Genomic DNA, 26,390 nt, shown 5'->3' on the forward strand with positions numbered 1-26,390 from the left:
ATGTGTGAAATGAACAAAGTATGTGTATATAAGCATGATGGGTAAAGAGTGTTGATGTTGAACCTGAAATGAAACTAAGGAAAGCATATGAAGTGTGAAACATATGGCAATGCATATGTATGAAGTTTGGATCAGGATATGCATCACAAAATAGTAATAGGTTTTTATTCTGGGAGAAGAGAGTGATAAATCAAAGGGGAATGAGAACCTCATACTAAAAACAGGAGAAGTTGGAATCTCCTTCCTCTTAGCTGTTTGGCATTTCCTCTTGAAAGAAGCGGAGGAAGTATTTAAATATTTTATAACCTTCATTATTGGAACATACATCTCTGTATTACATTTTTGGAAGCATGTGTTCTATTTGAAATCAGTATGGATATATAAATATTTTTAGGAGATGATTATTCTCTGTATGTAGGTGGAGAAGAACATCGAATTAGTGAGATCTTGCTTTCATGAGTAACAGAGCAGCTGGCATTACCCCTCCTTTCCCTCTGCCTCCCTGGCCAAGGGAAAACACCTCATATCCTAGACTTTAATTCCCAAAATAAAATAAGAAATGGCTTTGGCTTTCCTCTTTCAATCTTTTTTGTCCAGGTAATATCGAAATTTCATCAGCCATGTTTGCAATTCCTTTACCAGGTAATTGTTGAAGTGGAAAGTGAAAGAATTGTTGAAGTGGAAAGTGAAAAAAGAATGGCATAGGGCTATCACTGAACTGTAGAAAACAGAAAATTTAGTCGACTTTCTTGTCTAAATATCTGATTCGTTATCAAAGACTTTTAGTCATAGGGACTCAAAAGTGTTACCTAATCTTCTGTATTCTTAACACAGAAGCATCCAGGTTCAGATGCCTGACAGAAGGAGCAGGTTTTCTTCATCCAGGATGTGTGCAGCATAGACCATGCAGCCATGAAGATTGGGTACAACTGCCAATCTGTGGCACCTCAGTACCCTCTGGTCTTCCTCTCATGTATTCAGACAGTGCAGGTGGAAATGAAAATGTCCACTGCTGGGGCTGAAAAAAGAATATTCTCCTCAGTACAGGTATGATATGAACTTATTTGAAAGGGCTCAAGTCCAAGAAAACTGCTCAAGGACATTATCTGGAAAAGTCTTCATCCCTTTCTCCATAGTCAGATGTGGCAACCAAACAGCACAGGAGACACTATGACTTTAGTTTAGCCAGCTGGAGCCATTCTATCTTTAAATCTCTTTTTTTCCATATATTTATTTTTAGGCATTTAAGGAAATTCAAAGTTCATATGACTCAGTAGACCTACTCTGTCAAACTTGCCTGTGTACTGTGTTCCTAGCTGCATATTTTGTTTGCTTATGTTAAAAGAATCAGATTTGATGGAACAGTGCTGAACTGCTGCACCTTAAAATCTGGCCCCACATCTCCAAGAAAACACTGCAGAAACATAGAAACTTCACCATTTAAGAAAATCATGGACTCTTCCTCTCATTCTTGCTCATGGGCAACAGAAAAGGACAATTGCTTAAATATGCCAGGAAGAAAAAGAAATATTCAAGGTACAGAAAAGGTTTGAGATGGGATGAAGCTGAAATTAGAATATAATAAAACAATAAAAATAATATCATTCTATTATGTTCAGCAAATTAATTTTCCTCTAAGTCTGTGACTTCTGGAGTGAAGTATCCATACTAAATATCCATACTGATCATGTTTGAAACTGCAGTGTATTTTCTAACTGCTTATGTTATCACATAATTCAAAACATTTGGATGTTTTTTCCAAAGGCTAACTGAACATAATTCAGGCAAACAGAGTTAGCCATGAAGTCCACAAGATAGCTGACTACTCCATTTGAAAGATGATAAATAGATTTATTTGCAATTTAACAGACTGGGAACAATTTTGCTGTTTTCTGACTTGATTGACATAAAAGCCTTAACATTAAATATAATCATAAATTAAATTTAAAGCTGGATCAAATCATTAGACAAATATGTCATATAAAATTTTTGCTTTACTCATCTAATCTGTTTTTAGAAAGAACAGCTTCCTTCAGAATGATGAATCTCAGTTTTGAATGGCCCATATTCTTGGGAGTTCTGATGCAGTTTTTGATTGGCTCCTTGTAAAGGCTGGGGTAATACACAAATTTTTAATGAATAGTATCTGTTCCAATGCTATCATATTCACTGTTTTTTTGAAATGCATGCTTGGATAGCACCCATGGAAATCTGCAGATAGTGAACTACTCCAATATGTGCTCTGAAAAGTCTCTAACACTTTTTTTGTCTGGCTATTTGCAGTTAACAAACAATAAATGGTAGGGTTCAGATTAAATAATCATTTCAGACTTGTTCATTCTTCTCAGTTTATTCTTGTCAGTAACTTACTGGTTAAATATTAAGTCCTCCCTTCTTATGCCTTTCCAGGATTTTCACACCAGCTAATCTGGCCATCCCTACTGTGTCCACTGTCTTGTACGCCACCTCCCAGGCAAAAAAAAAAAAAAAAAAAAAAAAAAAAAAAAAAAAAAAAAAAAAAAAAAAAAACAACCAGACAAAATCCAAAATCTCAGCTACAATACATAATGAAAACAAACAAACAAACAAACAAAAAACCTATTAATTGGGGGTTTTTCTCTCATTTTTTTTCTCTCAGTCAATTTTTTCCCTCTCATTTGTTTACATTATGCCAAGCCTTTTACTTTCATTTGTAATCTTAAGACATCTGGAGGTAAGGTACATGACTTCCATACTTGAACTGCTCAGAAAACAATAGGAATTAGACACTGATTAAGCCCCTAATGTCATATAAGTACTTTGTCATTGTCATCCATACTAAACAAATATATTTGCTTGAAACTAAGCATGTTGATTGAGCAACAGCATTTAATAGAACATTTTACTTTACCAACAACTGGCATGTTAAACAAAATGACACTGATATAAATCTGGAATAATCGTTTTATTTTGAGTGGAGTTAATCCTGACTGATATAAATATTAACTGAAAGCAACAAAGGCCAGAATCCATAGGGAAGACAATAGCATATATTTATTTTAGATATGCATATTTATTTTGCCCACATTGCGGAACAGACTCAAGGCAATTCTCTAGAATATGAAGCCCTCTGATAATCCTGTACCACACTTTACTTCAATTTCAGGGTAGTTATTTACTGCCTTTCTGCAGATGCGCATGTTAATTAAGTTGATTTTGATGAATATATTATTTACATACCCACAGAACTAAAAGGTCATGAACTACAAATTTCTTGCAGTTTTGATTCCAAACTGTTTATTAGATATGGTACAAAAAAGACCTGGCTGCTTGTGGGAGAAGTGTCACTTCCTGGTCATTTGAATCCAATAATGAAGTATGTACATGCAGAACATTCCAAAATAGTATCACTGTTCCTATGACTGCATTTCATTTTTGTCTCCGTATTGTTGGATTTAGCAGTACACAAACTGAATTGCATCAAACTTTTGTCTCTTTTTCTATCCTTTTATAAGGCAACCCAAGAATTTCCTGCTAAAGGTGAGTTGGAGCAATAAGTACAGATTTTCCTGAGTGTCCCACAGACACATAAGTCATTTGGTTCCTATGTGGGTGGTCTTTGACTTATTCAGCCAGCTCTGTTATAGACTCACAAACACATCCAACACAATTAAATAGATGCACAGTATGGTCTTTACAAAATATCACTCAGCCATGTATCCTGCAACAAGCAATTACAAGTCATCTTCAGGGCATTGATTTATTTCTCATTGCCCTACCAATTTAATGACCTTATGATTTATACTGATTATGGGAGTCTCTCCTTGGCCCGCAAAGTAATTATCCATCAATCTCAAATTCTTTAAGGGAAGAAAAATGTTTATTTTCTGTCTGCATAATAAGTTTTATGTCATTTTTAATGCCATGACTCCCACATGCACTGAAGATATATGTAGTAACTTCCAGTGTCTCACAGAATGTCAATTGTAAATGCAATTTGACAACAGGCTTAGCCTCCATTGTCTGATTGCTTGGCATTATATAATGAAGGTGGTTGAATTGTCTGCTTGGAAATGCATGCATTATCCTAGGATAAAACAATAAAAAAATTCTGTGGTTCATGAGGCCCTGCTGAAAATCCTCAGTAAGAAAAAAAAAAGCAAGATTTTAAGGACATTTAAATAATAACTGTACAAATAGAGCTTGAGGAGCAACATGATAGATCGTGCCTCAGCACAAAGGGGTGAAGCACATTACCCCCTTCCTGCAACTGGTTTTCTGTAATTGTTTGATTTAGAGTAAGGATTACAGTTTACCTTGTGTGAGTTTATTTTGTAAGGAAATAGGGTTTATTTGAGTTTTAATAGGAAAAACTTAGGTAGGATTGCAATAGTTGCCACACTAAAATGTCGTATGTGGTCTTCTGCAGAGCTCATACATATTTAGCTATTTATGGTTTGGTTGGGGTTTTTTTCTACTGTAGAACTTGTAAATTGAAAATTTCTTAGAAGCTGAAGGCCAAGGAAAGTCTAACATCCAAGGAAACTTAGTTTTACAGATATGCCACTGAGTTCCCCAAATTTTACTCTTTCTCAGCCTTGCTCTTCAAATATTATTCACACACAGTAGTCCAAATCACTGCTGATGTCACCTTACTGCTTATTTTCATCTTTTTCATTATCTTCTCCCAGTCTGTAGATATTGACTGGCATGTGTCTCTATTAATAACTTTTGTATTTTAAGAGCCACAGCAGGGCAGCTGTATGAAATGATGAAGTCCCTTCCACACATTTTGAGTTGGATGGGAAGATTCATTATTCACAAGAGTTAGAATAGATGGAAGTGATAGTTCCAAGTTGGGCACAGAAATGAAGACAGCAAGGTTCCAACATGTCCAACATACAGCCTCAGTGATCCAAACAAGAGTTTAAAATTACTTTTGTTCATGCATTCAAGTTACTTGAAAGAAAACTTCTCCATTCTATGCCAAGAGATTTTAATTTTTACAGCCAATCCTCTGTTCTTTACCCATCTGATTCTTGTGTTGAAGCGAAGAACGAAAATCTAGACAAACCACCAAATTCTCCTTCTCCCTAAAAATCTGAAACTTTTCTTAAGTCACCAGGAATGATGCATCACATACAACTCTAAAGTCCCGAAAAGGAAGACTTTTGTGCTATCTTAATGCCACACTGTGTGCCATTTGATTGGCCTGGCACAAACATGACACAAGTGGCTCCCACGACACCTTTCACTAGAGAAAAAGAAAACTTCTTTTTCTTCCTAAGAGCTTAGGATAGGATTTTATTTTTCCCTAAAAAAAAATTGCTTCCTAAAAATTTTTTTATTAACTTGGAAGGAGAGCAAAAAAAAATTTCTGAATTAAATTACTTCCTCCTATGAAAAATCACTTAGGTAGAGCAGAGGACCAACCTTGAATGTTTGGGGATTTTTTTTCTCACATTCTCAGTAGACCAATTTCAAATACCTCAACAAATCCAGCAGCGAGTTGAGTGGATAGGCAAGTATCTGCACCATGTAGCCTCTTTCGTGGTAGATTGTCCACATTCAGATAGATTGGCTGTGGATTTCACCATCCTTTGGTCCCCAGGTGGTGTTCTGTTGCCCTAATGCACTATTATTATTAGTAGTAGCAGAATTTCACAGTGTCTGTGATAACGCAAAAGCTCCATGGTAGCTTCCCAGAGAGATTGATTATATAGCCCAAAACTGAGGTGACAGAAAGGGCTAAGGGGGGTAGGGGGGCATTCGAGGGTACTGAACACTCTGAGTCTGGGTATTTTTTAAAGACTGTGTAGGTAGAGGAAGCTAAATTTGATGGCACTGGTTGGATTCATCCTGCTGTTTAGGAGCACTCCAATTCCACCTCTTGAATGATCCACAGGAAACCAAGGACGTGAGTGAGTGATCAGGGACCCAGTGCTTGATGGTGTTTCTGGGCCATCATTAGCAGTTTAGATAACCTGCTTGTAACAGGACCCAAAACACAAGTAGGACATATCTCAATTCAGAAATTTTTATTTCCCGTTTATATCGCTAGCATATGCTGTGACAAAATGTCTAGCTCCAGGAAAATATTGCAGTATTAAAAACAACATCTTTTGAATCAGGCCCAAAGAAAGCACAGAAACAGATACTATGGGATAGAAAAAAAAAAAAAAAAAGGTAGACTGAAATACAAAAAATAGGCATGTTGCAAATAATTTCCAATTTTATCAAAGTGAATGTCATCAACTAAACTATATATATAATTTTTGAGCAGATTAATTTGTTTTTCACATAAAATTTTGCTATTTTTAACATTTAGAATTGAAGAAAATGTATGTGAAAAATCAATATAGAACAGAGTATGCTTACAGATTGCAAGCCACTGTGTTAACTGGAGTTTTTCCAGGGCAGTCAGCTGACTTCATTTCAACATTAATCTCATTGGGCCATTTTAAAACCAAAAGCTTCCATGGCTGTTTAACAAACTTGCATTTTACCACAGCTGGATGCGAGAGGATGAACCACAACTATACAGCTTATTCACAGAATATATGCAGATTGATGTCTTTTCAAGGCATGGATCTGTTTATATAACACTTCTGGAGTTATCATTACCCACAAAGTGATGCTTTGCGAAGATATTGAATTTCATTTTGACAATCATACTATGTAGACAACTGATTTGGGTCAATGATGGGACATCTTGTGGGCTTAGTGGATTACTAAAATGCGTTTAATTCTGATGGCCACTTTTCCAATGAAATACAAGTTAAAATGAAACCACAAGAATGATGCTACAATTTGAAATATAGCCTTCCATCACAGATATCATCACTGAGAAGAAAGACTGGAGAACTTCATCCAAGTTCACAAGTATCCCTATGCTTGAGATTTCAGATCTGACAGACAAGAAACTGAGAAAAGAACTCACAAGTTTTGTTATAGGAATTTACTCTTGTCACATCTCTGTTCTTTTTCAGGTTATTTCCCTGCAGTGCAACCTTCAGAACATGTCTGCTATTTTCTCTGTAGCTTCAATTCATAATTCAGAACCTTAGCTTAATATCTACCTTTATGAGTCAGTCAAGCTAGAACGTCAGTTTGGACTGCACTGGCTATGATGGGATGCACATTCCATTAACTGACTTTATAGATGGGAGAAAAAAAAAGAAAAAAAAAAGAATTAGGGTGAATAAGTGGCGCTGGGAATAGCTTGAAGGTCTGAGGCAAGATTTGCCAGTTTCTCTGGTATGATATTTTGTCTGTGTCATGAAAGCAGCAAGTAAAAGATCCTTTAATAGGATACATTATATATACACCTTTCTATATATATAGTATACTATATATATAGAAAGAGGAGTTTATTACCAAAATCTATTGTAGGTTTGTGAAAACAGTTTCTTGGTAAACTGAAAGTAGCAGGAATTACCCATTTTTGCATGCAAGACAGCACAGACTTCTTGGAAAACAAATATGTCATGCAAAGACTACCTGCTGAGTTTTTTTTCCTAGGAGCAAAATATTTTTACTCCTTTTAAATTAAATTGAGGCACATTTTTTAACAAAACATGAAGTTATTATTTTTGAATACGTGCAAAAAATATTTAAAAATGTGTTTTTTTATTTTTCTGATTAGACATTTTTGGAATACAAAACACTTGCAAATAATTTTTGACAATAGGAAATCAGTTATTTTCCAAATATTTTAGCAATATTTTGTATCTTTGACACTTTTAATATGCAAATTTGACACTGAAAATAATGAAGTGTCTTGTAAGTATGCTGTTAATCCATTATCAGAGCTGGGAGTTCAGGTCATATAGTTAATTTTGAATCTCCACATCCTAGAGATTCATAAAATTTCACAGATATAGCTAATCACATATGTACCATGCATATGATGTATAAATATAAGTTCAAATTTTTTCATTAATTATTAAAATGCATTCTACATCTGAAACCCATCTTTAATACATACCACACCTTTACATAAATGAATATAATGTCATTTGCAGCATCTTGAAGTAGCTATCTCTGTCTACATTTCTGGATTTGTGATCATCCTTTAAAAATTATTTCCTACACTGTGGATGAATTCCACTGAACATAAATGAATCTGCGATTTTAGGTAAATTTTTCTGAAAGATAAACACAGACCTGTAGTTGCAAGACTTTCCCACCTGCTTACCTTTCCCACTTCCCTTCCCATCTGTCTCCTATTAGGAATTTCTAAGGACCTGTCACTTTATATGTAGAATCAAACACCATTTTTCAGGACACTGAATTTCACTATAAAAAAAGTCTTCACCCTGTAGGATTTTTTTTCTCTTTTTCTGCTATTCACTCTGACCCACCATATAGCACATGGACTTATGCAGATTCCATCATGCTTTAGCACAGCAGTACTTCATACCCCAAGCATACATGACCCAAAAGTTGATTGATTTTGTAGATGCACAAAAGAAAGAAAGGAAAACACAAAAGGATTTAAAATTATGCCTGAGATGTGAACAGTGATTCATCAGTTATTTTCGTATGGGAAACAGAATTTATCTACAAGTTAAGTGTGTGTCATATATCACAGGTATGTGTTCTTTGCAAACCTTCATGAAGACAGCAGAAGAGGAAGAAAAAACCCCAAAATCTTAATCTGCTTTTCCTCCAATATTTTACCACTGCATTTTGTAGCATATAATACAGAAAATTATGTTAACAATTGAAAGAAAACAATGTTTTTCTTGTGGATCTTTGGTGGCAGTTTCTGTGTGATTTTTGGGTTTGGTAGTGGTGGTGGTAGTTTGGGGGCTTGAGTGTTCTTTTCATACTAACAGCTTTCCTATTATTGACTGCTTCAAACTATTTTATCATGAAAAATTATAAGGTTTGGTTATGCTGTAAATGCCTTGGCCTTTAGGAAGAAAACATGGAAAACAGATGTTTGAGTTTACAATGTAAGTAAATCAATGGGACTAATATTACTCCTGTGTCATTGCTTAAGAAGCAGCTATTCCTCCCACTTCCAGCTTTGCCAATTGGATAGTGCCTGTTTTCCAACCCCAAAACATTGCCTCCTTGTCAGCATAAGTTGCCTCTCTCCAGTAAATTGGAAAGCAAAGTTAACATACATTTAAGAGGACCACATGCAAACTTTTAATGAACAGAACTTGCTAAATGCATTGTTGCTCTTTACTCCTGCAAGCAACATTATGAAATTCCTTCTATTCCATTAGCTTTGCCTGATCAGAAATGTAAGCCCGTCTTGCAGTTAGAATGAAAACATATTTGTGTGTAACAGGTTCTCACAGTTTGACAGGAACTCGCAGAACATCCTTGAAAGAGTGGGATTTAGCACTAGTAGAATAGAAGCAAAGCTACATGTTCACAATTTCAGAAAATCCGTGATGAACAAATGCAGGGTAATGCCATGCCTTGAGAAGAAGTGGAGGAGACAGAGCAGTTGTGTAGGTGACAGCAACACCAGCAAAATAGCAGCAGCCTCTCAATGTTTATGCTTCTTGGACAAGGCCAGCTCGAGGAACATAAATACCACCAAGCTATCCCCAGCTTATCATCTGCCAAGTACATTCATAATCAATACAATCACCAAGAGATGATAAATTTAAATCCCACACTATACGATATTTATATTACCTTCGTAGGGTTTTTGCTCCCTGTGAATTCCAAGACTTGTTTACACAGGGAAATTAATGTGGAGCAAGCTATAGAAAAATGGTTGAGCAAGCTGTTTATGAATATATCACCTTTAGATAATACTATGATACAAAAAGATTTGCCAATATCTTGCTTTATCCAGTGAGTTAGTCAGTTGTTGCTAGCTCTTAGCCTTCTGTGAATCAGTTTGTTTTTGTAGGGCAGTCCCAAACATATCCTACTGTTAAGTATAAAAACAAGTTGTCTCATTATCCACTAAGGAGCTGGCAATTTTTTGGTTGCCATGAAGTTCGTGATCCGTGTAACTTCCAGCACAGAGCCTGTTTAACCTCTAAGCCTTTAGAAGGCTTTTTAGTTAAGATATAAGGTATTTTTCTTACCTCAAAATTCTAATCGTATGACGTGAGTCCTTCAGCTTGAGTTGAAAAATGGGTTGAATAGAAGTTGTGAATCTTTGTGTCCTTCATTGTTTTGTGTACCACAACTGTGCCCATTCTTAGTCATCATCTATCAAAGACACTCAACATTTTCTGTTTCTCTGCATGTTGAATATCTGATGTTTGTCCTTGCCTTTACTGTTAATGTATGAACTGCACTTCTTTTATCTCAGTGCCATTATTGAATCTGATTTGAATACACCACTGCAAATAAGACTCCAAACACTATGATGCAAATTTTCCTGTCATGAATTTTTCTATAGTTAAGCTTATATGCATTTATCAAGTTAATCAACTCAGCTGTATACCTCATGAATCCAAACAGGGGATTTAGAAAACGTAGTTTAATAATTAAATTAATGCATATAAGGTTTTTCTACCAAGAAAAGGCAAGAAAACAAACTAGTTTAATTGTCTGTAGTTATAGCGGTATTAAAACCTCTTAACAGAAGAGAGTGGTACTTTCTTTTAGTATCTATATGGTCACTTTTCAGCAGTGAAGTAAAATAATTTACTGTTAATGCAACAGTAATTGATTCTGCTAGACATATTCCAAAACAAACCAAAGTGGTTTTTTTCATGGTGACAGAATTTTGTTAACAGCTAAGGAGAGTTTTATGTAAATTTATATAATACTTTTTAAGGACATTCCAAATAATCTAAATTACTAAATTTCTAAATTATAGACAGCACTGGTTCATGTTTAAAAACAAATATTTTGATATATATAAATGCTTAGATGGAGCCACATGTCTGTGTGGGGGAGGAATATTAAACAACATGACAAAAATCCTGCAGTGCTATCATCCATCACAGCATTACCCAGCAAAGTATTTGAAGCACCTGAATCAAAATTCTAAAATATATTTGGGCACTGTTGTGGCTTTGACCTTTAAAATTTGATCCTCAAAGGCATTTAAGTTATATTAAATACAGGTTTTGTAAAGGGAATTTAGATTTTTGCTTCAGAAAATGGATTTTAATCTTTTTATATAATTTTTTAAAAAATACATACCTAATAGGAAGTAGGTTGGACTCTAATATTCTTCTGGATCTTTTCTGTGGATTTTTATAACAGGTAATGCATGTCCTTGCTTCCTACCAAATTTAGCCTATCAGTGTATAAAGATGTTACAAGTTAGAACCCCTTTTTACCTTGGTTATAAAACTGGCCTATAAATAATGAAATTCATTTCCAAGTGCAATTAAATCTTACTATTAATATTGACCATCCCTTTAAGTGTATGAGCAAAGTCACTCTGTGAATGCTGATTTTTTCACCTCTTAGATTAATTTGGAGTAGAAAAGTGAAAACATTTTAACAGATATTTTGTAAACTGAAGAGATGCCACAATTACTAAATTATTAAAACATTTCATTGATACCTGATCTGGAAATTAGGAAGATGTTTATAAACATCTGAAATTTAATAGAAGTCCTGGGGCCTGAGAATGCCTGTTTCTGCTGAAGCTTGAACAGGGTACATAACAGACTGTGTGTCAGAGCTGCTGGCTGCACTGAGGACTGGGGACAGGGATCTCACAGAAATGCCTTCATTGGCTGCTATGGAGACAAACTGGAAGCTAGAACTGCTTCTTCACTTAAAAAGTGAAGGGAGGAACAGTGCAGAGGTATTTGATTAACTGAGTTATAAAATCTACTTATGTTTGTCACAGGTTTGACTTCCATGGTATGAAGTATGTATAGACACTACATAATACCATTTAAAAAGTTAGAAACTAGACTACAAGGTAGAGCCAAAATATCCCTAAACAATCAAAAGAAGGGAGAGTTCTCCTTAGTATAAGGAACATACTTATAGAATCACAGAATCATTAGGCTGAAAATGATCTTTAAGATCATCATCCAATCACAAACCCAGCACTAAATCACGTCCCTAAGTGCCGTATCTACGCAGCTTTTAAATATCCCCATGGATCATGACTCAGCCACTCCCCTGGCCAGACTGTTCCAGTGCTTGACCAGACTTGCAGTGTAGAAAGTCTCCCTCATAGCCAATCTCAACCTCCCCTGGCACACCTTGACACCCTTTCCTCAGGAAAGGAGGCGAAGTCCCACCTGGCTACATCGTCCTTTCGGGGAGCTGTAGAGAACAGTAAGGTCCCTCCTGAGTCTTCTTTTCTCCAGGCTGAACACCCCTAGTTTCCTGAGCTGCTCTTCATCAGATCCATGCTCCAGACCCCTCCCCAGCTCCTTTGCTCATTTGACTTGATGTCTTTTAGGCTTTTATATATTGCTCTCTGTGCTCACAAAACCCAAATACCTGCATATGGGGCAAGTTTCCAGCGAATGAATGAAGTGTAAATCAGGTAGAGTGTACTCCAACAGTCCTCCATGGGGAAGTGAGCCAAAACAGCCTTGAACTTTTAAGAAAATATCTTCAGTAGTTTTGACACAAGCCAGTACAAAAGTCAGATAAGGCAGTAAAGGAGCATTTTTGTCTGTATTTTCCCACCTTCATCAGTATTTAAAAAATTGTAGAGCAAAAGTTACTTAAAGGCTGTGTTTGAGTTACATGCTAAAAATATGAGAGAATTATTTACACAGGGAAACTATCAGAAAATGTTACTCATCATGAATACAGGGTAATGGAGTTGCAAGTGAGGTCAGTACCTGGTACTCAGAACACAAATTTTCTGAAGAAATTGCAGATAGTTCATATGTAAATGCTTTGAATTTGCAAGCACAGACTGTTCTTTCAGTTCATTATCTCATACTTTCTGCTCTGCCAAGTTGCCAATTATAATATTCAAAAAAATCTAACCTTAAGCAAATTGTAGAGAACAGTGGCATTCATAAGATAAATGCCGGGTATATTAGTATCAGCTGAAGGATACCTCCAGTTTGGGTTGAAGGAGGTAATGAGGCAGAAGATTTGGGTTTTCCATTTTTGTACCAGTTTTTTTTGGTTTTGTTTAATTTTTAATTTGTGTTGATTCTAGTAGCATAAACCAGAGTAATTCTGATGGAGGTTTTGTGAAAGGCACTCGTGTTACATTTAGGCAACTCCAATTTTTCTCATCAGCCTGAGGCACTTAACACACCTCTTATGAAAATGCTGAGGACCCTTGATTTTCCAATGAAAGCACCAGGTTTCTGGATTTCTTTTGTCCCTTTTGCAGATCAACAAGAAGTTGAGTATGTACCCTTATACCTCATTAGAGTAAAACTGAAGATACATTGCATGATTTGAAACAGGACTCTAAAAATAAACACTCAGTCACAGAACTCCAGGCCTATCTCAGTCTTTCATTAAACTGCAGAACATCCACTGATCTCAGTATTCATTTGTCTACTGAATCCTGGATTGGGGTTTTATTAAAAATAAGGAAAATGTTACAGCAGCTTTGAAATGATAGAAAATATATGTATTTTTTGATTTATGAGAAACTGTCCTTTGTTATACAGACTACTACAGTGCTTGACAAGAATTTGCCCTATGAGTACTTTGTAAGCATTCATTTCAATCCATTTATTTATGTTTATTCTTTTACAGAGGTTTACAATCTCATCAAAACACAATCAAACCACTTCAGCTGCAAAATTCCACTCAAGTTAGCAAAGCTAGGTGTACCTATATTTCCAGACTAAGGGCTTTTGCCAGTGAGGTCTGATGCAATGCCCAGTGAAGTGACCAGAAGAAAATACCTGGAATGCATAATTACTCAAAATACAATACAGAAGGGGAAAAAAAGGATATTTTTCTTTCCAAGTCTCAGAAAAGCACTAGATGAGATATTCCTAGTTGTGTGAAAAGGTTTGGAGAAATTTCTCCTTAACCCACACCACTGAATCACCCTTATGTCAGGCTCCATCTGTAGAATTCTTACTCATGTAAATAATATAGGGCTTCATGTTTTCTCCAATGATTTTTAAACCTTTGCATTTCACTTGAAAAAGAAATAAAAAAGGCAATCTCAGAAGCCTGATTTTGCCATTTCTAGTGGTGTGGAAAAAGGCAGATCCAGAAGAAGAATATTTTTAATTGAAAGAATTGGAAAGGTTGTGAGAAAACAAGAATTTCAGACTTTATCAGTAAAATTGAATGTGCAGTATTGAACATGAGTGAAGTAATGCTTCCCATAGGAATATTGAATGTCCAAGAGATTTTTCAATTTTACAGTAATTTTTCTGCCATAAATGAGACCATAATTAAAACCTTATATTGAAAATTATCTGTTTCTAAATTAATAAGTGTTGGAATAAAAGATCAGTTTCTAAAAAAATTTCTCATATCTGATGCAAAACATCTTGTCTGCTCATTTGTGCAGACAGATACGAACTACAGAAGGTAGTAACTGGTTGCCACATTAATCAAGTGGGGAAGAAACAGTGAAAGTGAGAAGAAATTATTTGTATTGCACTCATTTCATGTTCATGCTATCAAAAAGTCTGAGCAGTCACTGTATATACACAGGCAGTGGCATATGGAATGAAGAAGTAAGGGAAAGAGAGCAACAAAACATTAGGAAGTGGTGGTTGTTGTACACAAGGGACTGTTTTGAGATCCTTTGGGCAGTTTTTCTTGGTGAAGGGCTATTTAAAGGAAAACCTATATTATGTATGGCAAAAAAACGTAGCTTCTTAGCCCAGCATATGGATTTCAGTTTCCATTTCATTTAATTCTGATGGATTTTTAAATTCCTGTTTATTTTCACAACCAAAGACCTGCTTCTATAATGTATATCACATAAAACCTGTCCATCTCCTCACAATCTCTACAGTTCATAACTGAGGAATGAACACCAAAACCCTACAATTAGTTGAATCTCATCATGTAGGAAAAGATGAAAGACAGCAAGGTAGGTTACTGGGAAACTGATGATATATATAAAAAATTATTATATGTTAAATTAAAATTAAGAGACATTAAACAGAAAATGTCAAACTCTGAAATAAAAATGATCAGTGATGGCTAGGAAAGCTATCACACGAGTGTACTAATAAGACATATAACTGAAAATAAAAATGGCTGACATTAAATAATAGAAAGTGAATTAATGAGAGGAAAATCAGCTATGCTTCCCAAAGGTAGAGCTGGAAGCTAAAGAAATAACTAGTTATTTTAAGTATTGGAGAATAGGTAGTGGAATTATTGAGGGTGTGAAGAGAGTATATTGACATGAAAATAAAATTTGGGAAAACATTACTGAAAATATTAAAGCAAGCTCTTTTTTGGCTTCAGCAATAAAGATTAAAAGCAGCTTGTCCTGATTTCAAAGTGTAAAGAGCTGTTGCCTTCAAGGTTATACAATTAGCAGTCCCATACAAAGCCAAATGAATTAGAAAAAAATGTAGACCTTTTCTGGAGAAGAGGAGGGATTGGTAGAGAAAGTTACTGATACAAGAAGGTCCATTTCCCTGGAATGGAAAATGTGGTCATCTGACAGCTCTAAGCTGTGGAGCTCTACAGCCCAGGCAATTGAATAAGCAGCATACCCACGGGAAGAAAAAAGTGTCTCATAACCACTCAGCCTCAAAATGAACAAGAGCAAAGGACCAAATCCAAACTCCACAAGAATGGAAGTCTTGGAGAATTTGAATATTAGTTCATTTCCTTTCATTTCATTTCATTTAAGTGAGCTGTTTCAGGCACATGTTATTCATATGAAAAAAGTTGTTTGGTGATAGGACTATTAAATTCTCTGTTTTATATTTATCTGCTGAGGTTTTGTTATTACTAGTATCACTGCTACCAAATTCTGTAGTAAGATCAAACACTGCAATGGAAATTATGACCCAGACAATGAGGAGCAGAAAAACAAATTTTCCCAGATAACAAATTTATTAAAAGATTTAAAAAAATAGATAGAGGTAATAAGTGATCCCAAACAGGTGTTCCACTTCTGCACATGACAGAGATACCAGGAATAAAATTATTAAGAATATGTCCAAAAGATGTGGTGCTGAAAAGGAGGAGCCATGACTAAAAATTTTTCCTGACTTTTGTAATACAGTGTTAAATGTTAATAACTTCAAAAATGCTTTAACTTTATTAAAAATATCCTATCAATCATGAACTATCTCACAAGATACCCTCCTTCTCTTCACACATCACTCTTCTCCTTTCCAATGTTTTCTGCCCTTGTGATGAAGTTTATTGTCATCTGGGTTGTTCAAAACATTTAAGGAAATATGGTGTAGACGCACTCAATTAAGATTTTCAGGTTAAAAAACAAACTGCAAAAGCCTGGAAGCTTTTTTCCTAACCCAGGCAACTCCATGTGCAGGAGTGTTGGCACAAGCCAAACCGTGGCATGGGGTCAGGAACAATTGCCTAGAAACAAAAGCATCTAAAATTGGCTTTCTGCTTTAAAAGAAGAAAGAATTTTATCAGAGTATGCAGGTAGGAAGGCTGGATTAAACAGAGATGTTTAAAAAGAACTATGATACTCATGCTCTCATACAATCTGTAAGTGGGCCAGCATAACTCACTCAACTGATATAAAAAAAGAATCTCTGGCATGTCACAGAAATACTCATGAATAAAAGAAAAAAAATCTTCCTTTATAATGTTAACAGTGAAAATCTAGTATGGCTCTTAACATCTCGTCCTTATGCATAGAATTGAATAAACAGGAGAGAGAATGACCTTTGATTCTTACCCTTTATCTGCCTTGAACGTCACTCGGAGATAATAGACTTTTACATCTCATCCCTTTTTTTTTTTTTTTTGGTGAAAAAGGACATCTGCCACCTATTTATAGAAAAAAAAAAAAAAAAGATGCACTGTGTAATGAAGAAAACCTCTAGATATATGTGCATGGTAGATAAAATAATTTGTGGACTGAAGTTGCCCTGGAAAAGTCAACTCAGCTCTTCAGAAATGATGATTTATTTGCTATGTCTGGGTCCTGGCTCTGGCCAGGACTGGGTTGCCTCTTGCAGTACCCAAGAGGGGCCATGGCCAGTGCCCAGAGGTTATTTTATACCACCTCATGCCATTTTCTGGGAATGGGGAAAGAATCCTTTCCAGGTCAGGGTAGTATGGTGTCAGTCAAGTGTTGTCCTGTGCAATGGTAAGAATTCGCACAGGAATCACTTGCCTCCCTTGTACGCTTTTGCTGTTAATATTGTTGGTTTTTATTTTCTTATCTCATTGCCATTTCCAGTAAATTGTTCTTATCTCAACCCATGATCTTTACGTTCTGTACTTCCAATTCTCCTCTCAGCAGTGTGCTGGGAATGGAGGGAGACATGGGAGTGAGCAGCGAGTGTGTTGGAGTGGTTTCAGTGGGAATACTCAACTCAGGACTACCATTCCTAAACCACAACAGTCTTATTTGGTGCCCAGTGTGGGTCATGAAGGGTTGAGCTGACAACAGATCTGCCCAGAGCAGGTTGGAAACAAGTTTGATCTGAGTATTTCTGTATTTGGTCTGGTGCCATTGGTCACAATGGTGCTTGGTCTGTTCACATGGTGTGGCACCTAACCCTGTGTATCTTTCCATATGTACATGGTGTGCCCACCATGGTGCTCCTTTCCAAAGCAGGGAGAGGGATCAGGATTGCTTTGCTGTCCTATGGAGTATCAGTTTATGACATGGCATCAAGGGCAATGAAGGTATTTTGGGATGTGGATGCAGTGCTGCTCTCCTACCCTTACCTCAGGCACAACCTTTGGGGATCCATTAATAATCATATCCAGTCGATGCAGGGAACAGGGGAGGACGATGTTCCCCAGCCTTTTACCCCCTTTTCCTCCTTCAGGCCTGTTACAACAGCTTTTGAGACTTGAATTCCCTTTGGATGTTAAGGAAAGCAACTTCTTGTTCTTCAGTCTTCCAGGTCTCCTCAATAGGGTCCACACCATGTTTAGAGCCATGAAAGAGATTTCTAGGGAAATCTGCCCCATGAGTGGCATGGAATGTGGGAGAAAATGGGATCCTTCATCTTTTGAAGGATTATTCTGCTCCTGGAAGAATGGTTTGGAAGTTCACCCCTGAACTACAGGACCGTGTAAAGGCAGAATATTTGAAACGAAAATGCTGTCCAGTTCCAAAGAGCCATGGGGAATGCCATTCCCAAGCCACGACAGACTTTTTTTATTCCACTCCTTCACAATCTTTGATATGTATATATTATATGTATTATATATATACACATACATATATTTGTATCATATGTATATATTAAAGAGTTCCTGATGTACATGTAATGAAAAGTATTAATTACTTGAACTTTACTGACATGGGAAGGCATGAAAGGTTTCTCTGCCATTTCTAAAACTTTCAACAGCCTTTGACCAGTTAAAGCACCTTGACCCCTTCTTCCTGACATTTTATTATCTCTTTCTTTCTCCTGGCTTAAGTGTTTGCTTATCCACACTGTGAACCAAAGTGAGGAACTGATCTCACTGACAGGTGTCCAGCAGAGAAAATAATAGGTTTAGGTTGGTTGAACTTCTCAGCTGCAGAACTAGCTGCCCCAGCACACTGAAAGGGAATGGCAGGAATTAGCAGCTGGGGCCGGAGCCTAATGCAGACTAATTAAACCAGCAGTACTTTTGAAGAGTATGTACATCCCAGAGCAGCCTCAGGCTTCTTGATTGTTGATTAAATGTTCGACAATACCACAGTGCTGCAGCTTGCTTTGGTTAGTTTTTAGCAGATAGCTTCATTACATTATACATCTTCCAACACAAATTTTAGGTTGTGGACAGTGATGAACCTTGTAATTTTTACAATGTTAAGGTGTGTGCCATAGGATTATATTTGTCTTAATTAAATTAAGAGTTTCAATATTAATGTTTTAACGGGCATATTATTTATAGGAATGCACGTTTTAAACACATCTGGGCTGCTTTGAGGGTTTTTTTCTGTGCAGCTGTCCAGTAAATTGAGAAAGCGAAACTAAAAGGAGCATATTAAACAGGCACCCCAAGCCTGTGTATTCCTTTGATGACATGTGGAACTGATAACTGGACTGAGAACAAAGCTGGAAATGCCTCAGGATGCAGCAAGATGAGCCAAGAAAGTGAAATATATAATCCTTGGCAAAAAAATTGTCCTAACAAGAATACACAGTGTTATGATTTGACCAAGGGGAGCTGACATTTGAAGGGATTTAAGAAGAAAACATAAGAGCTGTTTTCCCTGATAGTGCTGGAACTTGTGATACTTTCATGAGACTTCAGGTATCCTACAACCTTGACTCACCTTGAAATATCTTGACTCAGAGTTACTGCATTTTTAACTTTTACCCTTAAAACTCAAAGGTAAGGTGCAATAAATCTTTTACACTTCTTTTCCAAAAAAATGAGATGTGTGTGTGGTGTCCCTGCCTGAACCAAAAAGTATAGCTTTACTAATCAGGGATAGCAAGTAATGGTACCTATTAACTACTGAATAAAGGGACACATTCTTCCTTCACTGACCCCTTATTTGTCTTTAAGAAATCCACCTAAAAGGAAGCTTAAATGTTCAGCTGCTAATCTTATTGTCTTTATGTCTGTTTATTGAAAAGAATAATGGGCTTTTGTATAATTTTGTAACAGACATTTTTATAAAACTTATCAACATTACAACTTTCTACCCTATGTAAAGTTAAAATGAATATTCTCATTTTACCTCATAGTACTTATCTAACTAACCTGAGAAAGGGTTAGCTGCAATAACATCGGATCTTATACAAACCTTAGGTTGTACAGGTAATTAAAGGTTGACTGGACTCTGCCACATGATCCTTCAAGGCACAAATAAGAACAGCTATGTTAGGCTCCTACTCTAAACTGTCCCTTGGAAAAGTTGCTCTCTCTCCACTGACTGCTCTGAGAAGTCAGGGAGATTTATCTTATGCTATAATTAGCTGATGTGTATTCCTGCTCAGTACCAATGCAGAGATGTCCATCAACATCAGTCAAATTTCTACTCCATCTTACAGCTAGTACAGTGCAATTTGTGAAAATCTCTCACATTAAGAATTCTGCTATATTGCCTGCTTGGTAGAAAAGAGAGATTCATAGCGTCAATTCATAATTCCCATTTAAAATTTAATTTTTAATATTAAATATGTAAATCGGCTAGCCATAAATAATTCCAAAATGTTAGTAGAATAATTTTGCATGCTGCTCTCATGGACGTGGTGTGATTCTTGGAGTAGTCCTGTGCTGGGCCAGGAGCTGGACATCAGTGATCCTTAGGGGTCCCTTCTCACTTAGGATGCTCTATGTTTCTATGACTTTAATTTAACCTTCAAAGTAAAACAGAGAAATCAAATAATTTCTATTTTGTAGGGTAAAATCTGTTTGAATATCCACAGTGTCTATATGTAAAAGTATATCATTGCTATTTCAAACAACTGGGAAAAATACATTATTGGTCACAATGTAGTGTTGAAACTGAAGGAAAAAATATTTAGATTGTGTTCTTGAAGCCAAAATAACTTTATTGGGAAATTTAAACAACTTTCTTGTTGTGCCTGAAACATCAGACAAAAAGACTAATATACAGAAATGGATTAAAGCATAGTCTGAAATGTTTCATATAAAGCAAAGCAAACCAGTGTAACTATCTAAATATGAAAAGGAAACCTTAAGAGCTCTTGGAAAACCAGGTGAGATGAGAAACCAGTGTTTGAACACTGACTGTCAAACGAAGAACACAGAGCCTATGTGTAGCAAAATATCTGACCTGGATTCCAAGACGATCCTGTTTAATTTGACACATTTTAAGACTTGAGTAAGGAGAAGCAAGCCTATCCTAGCAAAGACAGGTTTGAAATCCTGGTTCCACAGACTTTTCTCCAAGTTCAGCAGCATCTTGTCAAACAGACCCTTTCTCCTCTGCACTTATTACCCACCACATTACTCTCAAGCTACTGCTTATGAAATCATGTAAACTTCATCAGGGAACATAATTTGGCCTGAAAATAAGTTTGTGGAAAATAGCTCCACAGAACAGGAATTAACTGTTGACATCATAGCAAAAACAGCCTGACCTGACACTCCTACTGGGAGAAACAGACGTAATAATATTTTCATAAAGGAGCAAATAATTTTTGATTGTCCTTTTCTGAGACACAAGAGCTCAGTTCTCAACAAATGGTTTCTATACAAAGCAAACAGAAAGAGCCATTTTATTTACTCTTCTTGGAAGGGATCTCATTTATTGGACTAAAAATGTGGTGTTTACTTACACCTTGTGTTCTAAAAAGAGGAAATACAGGGTTTATGCCAATATTGTATGTTTCCTGCTTTTTTAATGCCAATTCTTGCATTTGACTTTGGCCTTTCAAGCCTGTAATAAGCTGGGTTGGCACAAACCAGAAAGTTGAAACGGATGGATACGTTCTTCTGAGCTAAATCTGAATGCTTATAGAAACAAAACATGTTAATTTTGGTAGGTAAATCCCACACATAATAGCTCTTCAACCCTGGGGGAAAAACAGGGTGAAAATAAAATGTAAATTATTCAACTTTGAAGACTGATTCTCAGATTCTGTAGGAACTTGCCTTTTAACCTACCTTGTGGCAATGAATGTCAGAGGAGTAAGTGCAAGTGAAAAAGATCAATAAGCTCCACAGGTTTCTAGACATACATCAGAAAAGTTTGTATTTACCTGAAAAGGGTCTGTCATTCATAAAGATGGACTGCAAAATTTCCTGTCAGTGAACCATTCTTCCTCTCTCCCCCAGGTCACTCAATTTTTTTGCCTTCACACAGAATGTTTCAGTATCAGAGGAAGGGGAAGAAAAAGAAATGACGTACATTATTGTTATATTTATATTTTCTTATCCTTGTTAAAGGTGGAGGGTTTTGGAGGTTTTGGTTGGTCGGTTTGATGGGTTTCTGTTTGTTTGTTTGTTTGGGGTTTTTGTAAAATACTTTAACTGATGTGGAAATACTACAAAAACAGATGATAACAGGAAAAGCCTAAGAGGGAATCCAGATAACTAGGCTACAGATATTGGATGGGGAAAAACTGAGGAACTCAGGCAGCAATCCTTACCCATCCTGGACAGTGAGGAATTATAAAGAACACAATAATTCCACTTCCATTCTATCAAAGATTTTCTTATATGCTAAGCTTATCATGTCTTAATTCAAAGAACTACCTAGATTTACCATTAGTCAGTACTTTACATTGCAGTGATAACCAAAACTCCCATGTTGAAAAGATTTTCTTATTTTCCAACCAACATTCTCTTTTCTCTAAACACGTAAGTACATACTTATGTGAGTTTACAGATTTATGCATTCTAAAGTTAGGTGAATTTATTTCCATAAAGCTAAGCTACCAGCTGAGAAAAAGAATTTTAAAACTGCCTAAGCAGTGTATTCAGGAGGAAGAAGAAATAAACAAACAAAAATATTCAATTAATGGCAGCACTTGAGAACCCAGCCCATGGCTTAGAAGGCTGGGGATAAGATCATCAATGTAATGCCTAAAATTTTCCAGGATTTTGTCATCCTTTATGCAAAGGATAAGACAAACAAGATGTGACAACTCTGCTCATACTTAGCCTGAAGCAATGCTACTGCCAAAGAGGTACTCCCCAAAACAGCACTTTATACAGCATACCAGAGCAGAGACCCAGAACACATTAAATGCTCTGCAGCACCATGCTACATATTTATTTCCCAGGCACACATATTTATAAATACAGCACAGTGATGGGTGGTCCTTTCTCACACTGCTATTGTGAAGTCAGAGACCTCTCTTCCAATGAAGAAATTCCCATACCAGACTGACTCTCCTTTGTCAAAAGTCAGTTTCTTTATCAGCTCGTGCAGCTAAACAGAACCCCTGAACATCAGTGAAAACTCAGAATGTACAAGAAGGCCTTAGTCAAACATGCTGAAATGATCAGCAGCTCTATGATGCCCTGTATCATTCCTAGCATATATCCTTCCCTCAAGGAAAAGGAAAGAAAACTGAGATACTAACACCTCAGCAATCAGTGTATTGAAGGTTCACTGTGCTGTATCAGACTCAGCTCCAAATCTGCCCATTTTCACCATTCTGAAAAGGTGGCACCTGAGTCAAACTGCTGCACTTTGAGGTAGTTATCACCATGTTAACTGAGTTGCTAAACGATTAGAGTGAAAATAATAACTATTTGTATTTCGGTAAGTGTGTTAATTATCAAGTAAAAAAAAAAAATCTCAGAAAATAATCTTTTTCTCAGGAGCTACTGTACACTGGTTGGTGAGTGTGTGAGGAGTACAGGCAGCTCTCCCTATGATCATACTCTTTTTAAATTACACAGATACAAGGAAATGCATGCCAGTAACCACAGAGGAGATATATCTTTGCACTATATTTGGGGCAGCACTGAGATTACCAAAGGCAATTGCAACTACAACAATTCATAGGAGCTATCTATAATCTCTCATAAAGCAGGCTGTATCCTGGGCACAGAGGATGAAAATCTCACCTACTGGTTCTGGAAAACAGGCTCATCCATCTGCAGGTTCCTCCCTTGCAGCACAGCTATTCCCCTTGTAATACAAGGAGAGAAATTCTGCTTCATTTCACTGGGGTGACGCTTGTGAGTAGCTGCTTCGTTCTCCCCACGTTTGTGCATCTGAGCTGACCCAATCCTGTCCCCAGCAAACTTTCAGGAGTACATGTAGATGTTTTACGTACGAGCTTAATAAACGGATTTCCATCAAATATAAACTACCCAACGGAGGAACAGCTTGTGTAAAGCAATGCACATATCTGCCGTCATCACAGACCACCCGGGCTTTGCTCTCATGGTTACAATGATATCATCACAATCCCTCAGAGTGCACGCTGCCTTCTGTCTCACCACGAATGTCAATTATTAATGCCTGCTCATCATAACAGCACATCATCTAGAAATGCATTCTCGTTCTCCCCGTGTATCTTAAATTAAAAAAAAAAAAAAAATTCCTCTCTCGTCCTAGCTTCTAACACAAAAGCACCTGTTAAAAAAGAAGTGTTTGCAGATGTCCTAAAGAATTTGCCTCTCCTGGATTAAGCGGTCTGGGAATTACCCACAACAAGAGTAGTGGGTATTTATCACTGGAGGAGAGATAAGCAAGGGAGGTGGGAAATGTTCATACAGACCAGATAACTAAATGTTCCCGGTGCCAAAACAAACAGGTGCAGATTTTATTGACACAGCCAACAAGGAAACAAAACCAAACAAATACACAGTTGATGGGGAAAATTTCTGTTCCACACAAACAGTACCTACAAAGTAAAACAAAAGATGTTCTGTCTCCTGATGGCAACACTTTCAAAGCTGCGACTTCTCCTCTGCCTTCTGAATTTCAACAGGAAGGATTAGCCAGGGGATTTCAAGAACATTGTCCCAAAACAATTGTCCCAGTATACCTGAAGGAAATCAACTGACATGTTCAGATCCTCCTTATTTTTGGTGGAGGCCTGAGGTGTGTGGCAGTACAGCCAGTGGAAAAGCTATGTTAGCAGCATCTTCCCACCCATCTGATGTATAGAAGGCACTGGATCATTGGCAGGTTCGTGGGCTTCCCTCCATCACATTCACAATCACACATCAAACTAAAACACTGATGTAGATGCAACCTAGGAGCTTTTGTGTGTGAAGTGAATAATTTCTACTATGCCTATGTAGCCAATGTGGTTCACATACGAGAGCAACATTAGGGTGTGCAGAGTAGAACTAAAAGGAAGATGCACACCAGCTTCTAGTGGTGTTCTGTCTATAAAACCAGCATAGAGCTCATCTGGAGCATATTCGTCACCTTCAAAAGTGTATACCATGAACTCTGGATCATCAGCACCTACTGTTTTACTCAAGAAACTTATTTTATTAAGTAATAACTCTTAATAACTCCACTGAGAAAATCTAGCCTTAATTTTTAGCATCTATTTTGGATCAAATTAATTTTTTTCTCATTTTCACTGCTTTCAAACATCTAAGACTAACAATTCACCTTCCAGCTAAACTGTTTGTTTTATATATGCAAATGTAAAATATTTGTTTGTTAAGCTTTATTTTTAAGAACAAAATACAGCTAAGAGAAATGAGATCAGTGATGGTTGTATGGTAAAATATGCATACTACCGAAAAAGAGATGCAATAAACTCCACTTTTAAGACTGTACAAAGACCTGAGCTGTTTTCTAAAAGATGTTTGATAGGTCTCATCAGAGCAGAAATTGGTTGTGAAGGTGCCTATAAAAATCATTGAGTAACATTCCATGTTCAAGCCTTATGCATGTTTTAGAAAGTCTTGTAAGCTTAAAAGAAGATGTATTTCAGCAATTCTTCTGGCTGAAAACCTGAGGTAGATGGAGGGGGGCAGCTGCTTCACACTTGAATAATGATGAGATGTGACACGGTGGTGTCAGTTCTGGGGAGCTGGAGGTTATGCTATTTCTCTGCAAATTACTGTCCACTTGCATTTCCTGCCCAAAGACAGACCATGAGATTATCCCATAGATCCAGCCTCAAAGCTGATGCTCCTCCTGATGAGACCACTAGTAAATAATTAATGCAGACAGCTGAAGCAATATCTTCCCACATACCTATTACCACAATGGTTATTACTCACAGCATATCTACTGGGTGCTTCATTTCCCCAGTCTGGGGTATGGAGATGTTCAAAGTGAGGAAACTGGGGCAAACCTGCTTACAGTACTGTGGAATTTTGGGCATCTGCTCAGTAAGGCCCTTCATAGTGCTTGGATATACAGAAGGTTAGGTGAACAAGCAGCTTCCATTTATGCTAGAGAAGGGACATGCCAATGACCTTTAAATGGCAGAAGCTCTTTTGAGAGCAGTCAAAGTTCCCTTATGTATCTCTCTTTCTCAAAAGCATGTGGCAGTGGCTGAAATGTAGGGCAGCTGGTACAGTGTATTGTAACTCCCTAGCTGCCTGTGCCCTCTCTCCTCTGCAATCAACCCTCGAAACCATCACCTCACCTGAACTGTGAAATGCTCTTTGTTTCCCATCTCCCTTCTGCCCAGAAGTGTTTCCCCAGCCCTAGAGAAGAAATGGCAGAAAAGAGAGCACCATAGAAACGAATGCTTCATTGCTTCATCATGGTCAGGTTCTAAAAGGATTTCCCACAGAACTGAATCATCTGGCTGTGGAACTACAGTTGTGGAATCATAACTAAAAAGCAGCTGCTGCCCATTTCCAGCTCGTCCATGTGATGGGCAGCAGGGGTTACAGGCCCTCAACTCCTCCCTAGTGCAGCTTCTTACAAAACTTATTTTCTCTTGACAGCATTGTCTGTAGTGAAGGAGAGGAATGCGTTCTACAGAAAAACCTAATATGTTCAGTGTAGCAGGTAATCACTACAATGCAACCAC

This window comes from Sylvia atricapilla, chromosome 6, assembly GCF_009819655.1.
Source record: "Sylvia atricapilla isolate bSylAtr1 chromosome 6, bSylAtr1.pri, whole genome shotgun sequence".
In the NCBI taxonomy this organism is placed as follows: domain Eukaryota; kingdom Metazoa; phylum Chordata; class Aves; order Passeriformes; family Sylviidae; genus Sylvia; species Sylvia atricapilla.